Consider the following 12,219-nt stretch of genomic DNA (forward strand, 5'->3'; position numbering starts at 1 on the left):
CTTGAGCCAAGTAACAAGCGATAGGACAAGAGGGAATGGCCTCAAGCTGCCCAGGGCAGGGTCAGGCTGGCTCTGAGGAAGGATTTCTTTGCAGAAGGGGCTGTTGGGCGTTGGAATGGGCTGCCCAGGGCAGGGGGGAGTCCCCATCCCTGGAGGGGTTGAAGAGTCAGGTTGACCCAGCGCTGAGGGATCTGGTGGAGTTGGGAACTGTCAATGTTGCGTTAATGGTTGGACTGGATGATCTTCAAGGTCTTTTCCAACTCAGACAATTCTGTGATTCTGTATTAGCTGCCATTAAAGAGAGAGAAGCTGTCAAGCAAGTTGCACAGCAGTGTGTGCTACATCTGCATCTATGCAATGCTGCCGAGGAGCTGAATGCTCCTGTGCTCTGAATTTAATTATCTAACTATAAAATTGGAACAGGACATCATGCTGGGAAAGAGTCTGAGCAATTTGGAGAACATGATTAGAATTGAAAATGCTCCTGATAGAAGCGTCTGAAATCACAGACTTCAAAATGCTGACCTTAGAAAGGAGCACTTAAATATGCAAGTACAAGGCGAGGGCAGATCCTTCTGCTTTTAGAAAAGCTGGGAAGTTAGGGCAGGAGCATGTCGATTGTTTTGAAAATTGTTCACAGATTGTTCTGGAAATGGGGGAAGGAGCAACTTTGATGCTTTTGAAATACAGAGGAAAATTTAAATGAGCTTTAATGTTTAGTTCATGGGCATTATGTAGTGTACTATGACCTGCTGCTTTCACAGTATATTGTAAGAAAAAGGATGAGAGTTGCAGCAGACGTGTTGTTTAGTGCTGGGTGTCTGTGCAAGGGGCAAAGGATGGCTGAGGAAAAGGAACCTAGTGGAAGGGTATTGCGTTAGTGCTGTGATATTTCCATGTTCTCCTGGAGGAATTTTCTCTTGCTGTGCTGCAGAAATCCCAACAGCAATTCAACAAGAAAAATGCAAATAAGGTCACTTCTTCCCTACAGGACTGCAGGATGCCCTGCGAGAAATCCATGTCCTTGCTCGTCAGGAGTATTAGTTCAGCTACATGTGCTGTTATTCTAAAATAACACTATGTTGCTTTTGGGTTTTTTTTGTTTATTTTAAGCCTGATTATTTGTGTTTTGTTCTGCTCAGACCACAATAGCATTACAATTAACTGTTAAAGTTACTCAGCTCTCACTGTTGGCTTGGTCTCGGGGGGGCTGGGTTACAACCCAAAGGCATGGTTATGCATTCAGGTGCAGATGATTTCATGTTACTGTAGCCTGGAAGTAAGCACAGGGTGACATCTCCTGCCTGCCAACACCCCTTCATAGTCAGAACCACATTTGGCAGCCGCTGTTGAACCCAGCTGGGAGCAGCAAAATGGGCTGCACTAAAGCATTCGGTCCCTTCTGCTCCAGGATAGATTCCCAGTGATGAGGAGTCTGAAAGCTGTAGTATGGCTACCTACAATCACACACAGACGGACACGAAGGAAAGCGATGGCATGACAGCCTTATTTCCCAGGAATCTGAACTGATCAACTCAGAGCTAAGTGTGAGCTGCAGCAGCTGCCAGCCAGCTATAGCTGTTACTCTTACCTCAGTGCCAAACTACCACAAATTAACCAGTTTCACTGCTCACTCTTCAGAGCAAGACAGAAGGCACCAGGCTTTACATTGAAAGCTTCTTTTTACTTCCTCCCCCTGCCACTCCCTCCCATTGCTTTCCCAGCTTCTCAGACTCCTCAGGATTATAAACTGGAGGGGGGAAACACCAAAACCAAAAATCCACCCCCAAAAACCCCCCTACATGCTATATATAAAAATATGTGGCCAGTTATTCCTAGTGTCCAGAGATGGCCCTGAGGGTACAGTGGTAACATCTGCCCTCCCTTCTGATCACTGCCTGTATCTTCGCTACTTCTTCCTCTCCTCTCCTGGTAGCCACAGTGGCAGTGGTGTGGCTGTGGTGGGGCAGCTGTAAGCCACTTCTCCTCCAGGCAGACTAAGCAGCCCTTCAGCCCATGCATGGACAGAAAGTGATGACAAGGAAGAACAGCAGTCATGATTATCTTCATGACAAATAGCACTGACTGAACAGAAAAATGTTTAAAATGGAAGGAAGGGTTTACCCACATACAATTTTTCTTTTTTTTTTTTTTCTTTTTTTTTTCCCCAGTCAAAATCTGCCTTACTTCCTCTCTTCTTCCTAATTAAAAAAAAAAACAACAAACAAACAAACAAACAAACAAAAAAAACCCCAAACCAAAACACCAAACCCCAAAGAAATCACAACAATAACAAAAAAAGGATCAGAGCACAAAGAGGAATTAAATGAAGTAAAATGGGGTAAAGTGAAACATAGTAGTAGTCCCACCACAGAGCTTAGTCTTCTGAGGAAGGTGATGTAAGTATTGCCACTTCTCATTCCTGCATCTGTAAGCTGAGCCTGGTCAATAATTCTGTCACTCTTTCCCGCTGACAGTTTCTGGACAGTGAGCAATGTTTCTCAATTTTCACAGAAATTCAATTAATTTTTAGGGCTACAGAGCTGTATTGTTGTGTTTCGTTCTATTCTTCTGACCAAACAGATCAGTCACTAACATGCTCACTGTGCCAGCACCCTTCGGCGGGCAGGGGCACCCAATAACCCCCCACTGCCAACCCCTGGGCATGCAAATGGACACGGCTGCACGCATGCGCCTGTGCGTGCGCACACACACACACACACACACACACACACACACTACCAGTGCATGCATTCAAGCATTGCCCCTATTTTAAAAATTATGAATTGGTAGGGGAGAACTTACTCACACTATTCTGCAATTTAACATCTGATTGGTTTTTTTCCCCAGGTTTGTAAATGGTCCCACATTAAAATCAGTGGCAAATATTCAGTTATTATTTTTGAATATCTAACAGGCTGAAGTAATCCTGTGAGTTATTTGTGAGTCATAAGTACATGATGGTGCCAAATGTGTCCAACACTGCCTAAGAGAAGGACAGGACAGCTCAGGAATTGTCACAAGGACAAAATGTAATGCATTTTGCCAGCAATGGTGCTTTAGTCACAAACAACTGCTTACATGTCTTGGGATATAAGTAGCTGAGGTGTTTATAAACATTTTAAAATAACAGTGGGTAGAAAATAGCCAAAATGTACATGTTAAATTTGTGTCTGGAGTCTCCTCCGCACTTTACCAAACTGGATATCGACTTAGAGCTGGAAGGCAATTAAAACTAAATGGAACAAGTCACCATTACATCAATGCGATATCTGTTCATTATAATTATGCTAAAGCAAGCTGGGAACATCTAAACAAGTTTAACTTAAAAAAGCCTAAGAGGCTAGTTTTAGTCTACAAAAAGCTTTTCCAGAAATCACTGGCACCATCTTTTACTGGCAACACCATGCGCAAAAATACATCTGCTTTGACACCCCAGTCCTCCCTGCAGATGAATAGCTATCGCCACACACAAGTGATAAAAATTAACTAGAGCCAGCGCAGCAGGTCTTTGACCCCTCTCAGGCACCTGGCCTGGCAGGGTGGCAGAAGCAGCACTGCCAGCTAAAAGCAGCAGCTTCTACCCAGGCAGCCATTCCCACGCAGCAACCCCCTGAGCAGCACCCAGGCTGTGCAGCAGCACCCACCACCCCGCGCTGCCCCGCAGCAGAGCCCGCCTGTGCCCCAGGGGCTGGTGCTGCCGGGGCCGAGTCCCAAAAACCAGCTGTGATTCCTGCTGCCGGGGTTGTACCTCTGGGCAGCAGCCCACGGGTCTCCTCTGGAGCATCACAAGGAAAATTTATGTCCCAACACACTCAACTTTAGCTGCAGGAAGCCAATACATTACCTTGTGTATATAAAGCTATTTGGTATCACAAGAATGGCAACAGCTACCCTGGAATGACTGAGGAGCATGTTGATGAAGACTTTCTATGAGTAAAACAATAAATCTCTTGCTGAATATATGCCAGAGCATCAGGTTGTGTTAGGGAATTATTTCTAGGTCATTCTAGTTCATTGCACTACTCTGCAAATACTTCACCAAATGAATGACCAAAATGATTAATCAAAACACTGTAGAGAAACACCACCTCACACTGCAGGTCACTAACGTTGCCCTAAAAGTGATAGAGCTCAGCAGGTTTTAACCTGCTCTTTACCAGCTGTCATACAGCATCAATACATGACTTTTACTGTTGATCTTTCCCCAGATTTATTCTTTAGTCTAGGGGGGTAAGGGTGACCTTTCCCAGCCTGGTTGCTCCTGCTGTTAGCAAGCTGTATCATGACAGAACTGTCCTGTCAGCATCTGCTTCAAAATTACAAAATTAGACTCAGATTTTGGTTGAAAACCGCTGCACCACAAATCTCCCACACTACTTAGAGTTAATTAATCCCTCCTTCTATTCCGCCTGCAGCGGAGGACACTGAGCTTCCAATAGTTGACCGTGATGATCGATCAGGTCCAATGTCCCATCTGAAATAAGAAAGCGCGAGCTGGGAACAAACCGGAAAAGAAAGATTTGTCTGTTCATTGTTACAGCTTACTTGGGGGCGAGGGCTGCAGGGGGGTCACTGAAGAGTCATCAGTATGCACAGAGAAACAGCAGAATTTGTGCTCACCAGGGAATGACTCTATCGTCTATGTTGAATTGTTTCACTTCTATCATTAACGTACAGACTAACTGCCCAAGGTATGGCTTGAGCCATATATTATTATATTATATAGTAATTTTATATTACACAACGGGCGCACTAAGGTAAGAAAGATTGCCAGTAATTAAGATGTGCCAACAACACACACACAAGATTTTATTTCTTCCAGTGTCTCCAGTCAGCCATGCCCACACTTGCCAGGTGGCTCTCAGGACAGCAACAAGCTCAGCAGCTTCTTCAGCAAATGTAAATACACGGACACACTAGAACCAACTTGAAACACATCGATGCTCTAACACTTCATGGTGTTACCTTGATGATTTATCGGATCAAATCAGCTTTATTCAGCCCTGTACAATAATTTTTCATTTCAAGAATGATGTATTAGAAAAGGTAGTTTGAGTGAACAAGATGCTGGTAATCTCAAGCAATAAATGAAATGCCAGAAAATGGTCCTTTTAAAATGAGACAATAAAGGGAGGAAGGTCTCGGTCAGCTAACAAATGAGTTAGCAAAGATTTATTACAAATTACCTATATTAATGCTAGCCTTTTTTTCTTCTTTTTTTTTTTTAGTTTTTTTGGACAAGTCAAGTTAAGGCAAAGAAAATTGGAGTGCACGGTGACAGGGATTTTGGCCCTAAAGCACTATTTTATGGGACTCTTGGTTGGGGTTTTGAGGTGAGAAAAAGACACAGATTTGAATGTTCACAATTAAATAATAAAATGCAAGCTTATAAGCAAATGATATAATAAAACAAGTCCAGAGAACATAAAGGTACCAATCTACCAGCTTTTGCTGTTGAAGAATGGTAATTGTACTCCGTTCCATCACTCAAAGTTATTGAACATTCACCATGAAACACTGTGCATGTGTTTCTTTTAAGATTCTTGCTTTCACAAAAATCCTCCTCAAATATGCTCAGAAAGTGGGTTTTTTCTTAGTTCTTTATATACTATGTGTTACTAACATTCAATATTTTATGATATGTTATGGTTTTGGCTCATCCTTTTCCTTTGTAAGTCACAAGCTTCTCCAGGGCTTTCTGGCATGCTTATTTTTCATTTCCACATTCTGCTTTGATTTTCTTTATCTTATGAAACTAAATTCTTCAGGATTATGAAACTAGGACTAATGGATGGGTGTTATTTTTATTTATCACTAGCTTTTCAGGAAACATTTAATTTAAAATTTTCCCAGTTAAATTATTGCTGTAGGAATAGCCTCATTAGCAGCTTATATTAACATAAAACTGCAAATCAAAAGAATGCTATCGCATCATCATACTGCTGCCAAAATGTTATCCCTTTCAAAAGACCCTTTTTGCACCAAGAGTAGACATCCATGTGGCCTGCCGCATCCCGCTTTTTACTGTCTCTTTTTTAGCATGGTTGCTAGCACAATTTCTGTAAAAGCCGCCTTTTCTTTTATAACCCTGCATGCTGCCACATGCAGGTTTCCTCTGGCGAAGAGGACTCAGAAATAACCACAGCTCCTTCCCGTGCTCTTCTGCCAGAGGCGTTGTGGTCGGGGTGCTGGGGGGCTCCCTGCTGCGAGGAGGGGCCCACGGGCACGTGTGCCAGCAGCCAGCGGCTCTGGGGGCCGTGGAGAGGAGGGGGGAGCAGCCCGCAGCCCATGGTACATTAACCAGGGAAGTTTGGAAATGTAAAACTCAATGGGCTGTCAGAACAATGTTCCTCCAAAGCTTGGCACAGACCAGCATTTTGTCAGTGTAAGTACAAATGCCAAAACTGGCTAAGTCTTCAAACAAGCCATGTACATTTTTTTAGTGACTGATGGAAGTAAGAGGAGGAAAACTCATTTTCCTTAAAATCAATAATAAATACATATGCTGGAAAGCTGGGTGGCCTGCAGCCTGTAGCTCGTATCCGAGGGCTGGGTTGTCTCTTCAGTGAAGTGAGATTAAGAGTCTCAGCTCAGATCTCGAGGACAATGTTCACTAGGTAAAGTGACCTCAATCAGACCTTCTTTGGCAGATGCTGCCCTGATGGGCCCTGGCAACACTGTCAGCAATTTTAAAGGGGGGGGGGGGAAAAAAAAAAGTAACTTGTGTGATTTTATTACAGCTCCATTAGTGGTACATATTTTAACTTTGCAACCACTTCTTGTTACTAAGGCAGTTGAGCAGATACAGCTCAGTGCAGTTAATCATTATTTCTCACTCTTACTGGAGCAGCCCCGAGGGTCTTGGCGAGGCCAAAATCTCATTATTTTGAACACTGCACAAACAAAGCCAAGAGCAGTACTTTTTGTATTACTTTAGCTTTCAAGAGAGGGCAAAAGGTTCATTCACTATTCAATCTCTATTTATCTATTTGTTGCTGCTATGAATAACAAATCCAAGTCCAAAGTACAGCAGTGACCTGGGGACTCCATGGCAGTGCGACATCCCTGTCTGGGGGAGGAGAGGTTAAGGTGACATTTTAATTGCACAAGCCTGTGCTGCAACTTGCTCTTTACAAGCTTCCAGTAATTCCTCACATGCCTCTATGAGGTGTGTTAACCTCCATCACCTCAAACCAGGCTCAATGCTGGAAGACCCTCCTGTTACACTGGTGTAACTCAGTGGAGCTGGCCCAAAGCTATAATGCAAACCAGATGAGAAGCCGTCCCCCCATCTACAGCTCTTTTACAGAGCCATGGAGAATCCAGCAATCTGCTCATTACAGCCAAGACAACCACCTCTGACTGGGTGCAGCCACCCCTTCCCTGCTTGGGATGTGCTGGTGGACTGCCCAAGGAGTTTGTTAATAAATCTGATCTAAACTTTTTAAAACATACTGTTTTATTTTGATTAAGGGAGGACCCAGCTCAGCTGGCAAACAAGAGGGACTGAAAAGCTCCAATTGTGTGACATGCAGCTGCAGACAAGATGCTGGGTAATAACTCTTGCCCCAGGTCAGTTATTTGATGAATGGTCGCCTGTCTGCAAACTCGGGTGCTGAAATGCTGGGGTTTCAACCCCAAGCCCCAAGTTAAGGTTGACATGTGGGTGATTCCCACGGCCCTTCCCAAAGGGGGGTGACTTTACCTTTAGACTTCCCTCCAGGGTGCAGCCGGCCTGGCAGACAGAGCCATTGGGTAAAGGAGCCCCAGGGGTCCCGCAGTCAGTAACAAAGGTCAGGTGTCCCACTGAGGGATAAAGCTGGGACCATTGCAGGAGGGGCAGTGTCTGTCTGTGAGGTGGGTGCCCTGTGCAGAGTTCCCTGCTGGGAAGGACCTCCCGCCTCCCTGGGACTGGGCTCCACTCAGGTCTGGCCTTTGTAAATGTGGGCTGTGTAGAGATTCTGTGTGTGGCTTCCTTGGTCTGATGTGTTTGGCTTGGTTGTCCCCCGTCCCTTCTATGGGAAGCTGCATGTCACTATTTATTCCACCCATTTTTGGTCATGCAGTGTTGTTGTTGGGGTCAGTGGGATTGATGTCCATTATGTATAATCTGACTTCTTTGTACCCCCAGTGCTCACCGAGGTACTGACCCTTTTGTATCCAATACAGTTTGGTTATTGGTTCATCTTTATGCTGGCTGTGTCCTTTATGCTAGGCCTAATAATTGGCAAAACAGGTGCTGACTTGGTTTCCATTTCAGGCTCATCAGAGCAGTTACTGAGCATGAAAGATGCACTATCTTCCCCAAGAAAACTTGCCTTAAAAACCAACCCTCACTTGAAATAAACATTCACTGTAGACCAGGAATTAAACCCACTATCTGCTATTGCCTACTTCTTCAGATTTGACTCCAAGACAATGTTCCCCTAATTGCAGATGTGGGAAGGAAAGCAGAGGTGGGAATCAACCCACTGACTATGCCTCCTGGATGGCTGCATCCTAACTGAAGAAAAATAAGAAATCCATCCCGGGCATTCTGTGTGCACCCTGAGAGTGGCTGGGAGCTCCAGTCATTAACCAGCACATTGCTGGGCTGGGCTCTGGAGACACCTGAGGCAGAGGGGCAGTTTAAACTGTTTCCATCCATAGCCCCCAGGCTGATGAGACAACTACCCGCTGAGTTACACTGAAACCATCACAACTACAGTTTAGAAGGTAGACGAGGATTTTTTTCTCGTGAGAATCTCCTGGCCCCAAGTTGTGCGGGTGCTTCCCCATGGAACCTCTGGCCCTGCTGATTCACAGTGTGCCCATGGGGATTGAAGCGGATGTAGGCACAAGTGATGCCACCATGCACAAGCAGTTGCCCACTTGGTACATTTCTCTTTCAAGCCAAGGCTGCTTCAGGGCCATGAGACAGACCAGAACCAAGCAGCATGAAGTGAAAGCTCTGTCAAGACCAGAATACCAGCAGTGTTCTCCCTTCAATGCACTGGAGGGAGATGTACGTAAGTGAACAGTACATCATTTCTCACTAGTTCAGTCTTCCCTGGAGAGTTGCTCTTCATTCCTGTCATACAACATGTGGTTTGGGAATTAGAGTGCCTCCACTGTTGTTCTCTGTCTGTCAGTGCCAGATTTGCAGCTACACTTTTTTTTTAATAAAAAAAAAAGAAATGCTTGGCCATGATTTTAATCAACAAGTGTGGGAAACAAAATTCAGCTGTTATAAACTTCTCTCTGAAGCTAACAGTAAAGCCACATGAAACATGAGCTTTTAGATTTGTATTAGCTCAGACACATACATACAAGAAATTCTTGAAGGAACTGGCAGTGAAGAAAGGCAGACATCATGCAATATATTTCCAAACAGCAGTTATACTTCCTAAAATTTGTGAACCTCTAGAGAGGTGTAAAGATTCAAATGTAAAATGACTATAAGAAAATAAAACGTAGAAAGCTTATTAAGTCACAATAAAATACATATTCTTAATTTTGCTGGCTGAGGCAGGCTTCCACGTCTGTCTCCTACCACCCTGATCTCAATATCTCTCTGTAGCATCACTGGTCAAAACTGGATGAACAATTTCAAAAGGACACAGAACCCTTGCAAACACTGATGCAAAGTACTCAACAGCCTTTAAAAAGTTTGGAGCAGATATGGAAGGGAGCTTTTATGGAAATACTTTCTGTGCAATTCAGAACCTGAAAGGGTTAAAAATTGTAAGGTAAAAATTTCTTATTTATTTGAAACTTAGAGGCACCAAGCTCACTTCAGATAAGTAATTTGCTCCTGAAAACAGAAAAAAATGTAAAAAAAAAAAAAAAAAAAAAAAAAAAAAAAAAAAGAGATAAACTTCTCACAAGGACTAATTCATCCTGCCAAATAGTAGATCTGATAGTTCTGATGTGCAGAACTATCACTTCTCACAAGATGTTAATAGCATATTAAAATTCAAAGAAAAAAGAAATTGTATTAAAAGCCTAGCCACCTTCTCCAGAAAAAGCGTATGCCATGTTAACATGATGGTTTTCATTTAGAGCTAAAAATCACTAAGCTAAATTTTGAACACTTGTTTCCTTCATGTCTTCCTTTTTGACTCCGTGCCTTCACTAAGTGCTTACAAACAAAACAGGGTGGAATGGTTTTGGGTCTCGTGGATAAGAAACAGCTATCAAATATCACAAGCAGATAAAATTATTCTGGTGGACACATATTCTCTAGCGTGTTGTCATTAGCAGATGGGTGTTGTCAGCAATAGCTGCAGATCATCTGTGGTGATTTTTAGCTTGTAGGCACCTGCTGAACTTATGATAATATAATGAGCTTGTGAGTCTTTGAAAGTGATAAATATTTACTACTTGTGTCGCTAATGATACAGATTTACAGCACATGTTCCTATTTCCTAAGGACTAATGTTGATCTGAAGAACTGAACACACCAGGAACTTTTTCAGGACTTTAAAGTATGTGGCTTTTCATATACAGTGCAAGAGGAAAAAAAAAAATCTCTTTTATTCACACTTATCTCTAGTGCCAATAAAACTGATAACAATTTGATATCAAGATTAACTTCCAAGTAAATACTGGCACTGCTTCCTTGCCATACTGAACTGGATAGAAGTGTTTAACTATACGGCTACTTCGCATGCCTTGAAACCCTTACAATGTGAACACTGACAAATTGCACGTGTTTCTGACCCTTGCACCAAATGTCCATCTTGTTTGACTTCTTTATTTGCCTGTATGCCAGATGTCTGTCAAGGAGGCTGAGAAAGCCTGTTCACTTCTATTAACAAGCACCCCATAATAGTTGTCAATAGCCTTCGTTTGACACAGAAGGGTGCCAAGTACCAATGCCAAGGGCACAGGAAGAAGTGCTGCTGCGTTTTTGCGATGAGGTTCTCAACACCTTTCCTACTGTGGGTGCGAGAGGTTTGGTCTGGCTTTTGAAAGGAGAAAAAAGAAGTGATCCGTTTTCCTTCTTCCAAGGATGAGTACATCCCCTAGGCAGTTTGATGTAAATTGAAATGATTCAAGAGCCAAGAATGGCAGCATTTATGGTTAAAAATGAAAGCTGGTTCGATACAGAAGAATGGGTATTAGATATCTTTGTACTTCTTAAAATTATTACATCATGAACGGGTGATTTTATTTTTAAAGAAGTCAAAACTGTTAAGATATTCTTATGTAAATATGTCTTCTCTATCACTTGCATTAATTAATTAGATTAAAATATTGTGAATACATTATTGCAGATGACAAATTTTTTTTTTAGATTTATCCATGGTTAATAAAACATTTTCTCTTCAGGAACTAGAGTAAAACATGCTCTTAATCAACATGAAAAGTTAAAAATTACTTCGGGTACAAAGGAACCCTCTGATTGCTGAACACACTAGCGTGAAATAGCCCATGAAAAAGCTTTGCTATCTTTGAGAGGTATGTGTGCGGAGAGAAAAGTTTGTGCTCTGAGGTGCTAATGTTAAGCTACTGTTCCTTCAAGATCCTACAGTTAGGGCCTTTTTTATTTTTTGAGAATCTGCTATGCTCTGCAACGATCTCTGCTATGCACAGTAAGAACCACTCAGACATCAGATCTAATGATAGATAGCTTTTAAAAACATTAAACCCCAGCATCAACAAAACATAGTCTGTTCTTGTCACAAGCTCTGTGGCTCTCATGGGCACAGCATTCCCTGGCAGGTGAGCACAGACACAGCCCATGAGCCCAGCAGCCCCGAGGAGCCACCGCCATGCTCACCTCCAAGGATGTGACGGGGCAGCGTCCTCCAACGCTCCAGCCCTCAGCTGTGCCGCAGTGCTTGGCTCTTCCTCGTCAGCCAGCCTCAGCCAGCGGCACTCGTACAGGGAGCTTGAGAATGCTCATTGCAAGAGTGTTTATTATGTTTATTAGACTATGAATGTGTGTTGGGGACCAAAAAATGGTCTGGTACTCTCCAGAGGTGATGGAGTGGTGGTGGGATTTTCCTCTTCACTTAGAAATGAGCAGCATTATGAATTTCTTAATTAAAAAGTGTATCTTCAATTTCAAGCACTATCTAATAGAGCACCGTGTCCTCTGGGGATATAAAATATCTTACCGGTATGGTATTCAGAGAAAAGCGGCTAAAGGAAAAATGCAGTTACAGATTGGAGAGAAAGAAGCAGGACTTGGACTAGAAAATTGTGGCAACTTTTCTCTTGACAAAGCTG

The sequence above is a fragment of the Athene cunicularia genome, assembly GCF_003259725.1.
Source record: "Athene cunicularia isolate RWA chromosome 12 unlocalized genomic scaffold, athCun1 chr12_part1, whole genome shotgun sequence".
NCBI lineage: Eukaryota > Metazoa > Chordata > Aves > Strigiformes > Strigidae > Athene > Athene cunicularia.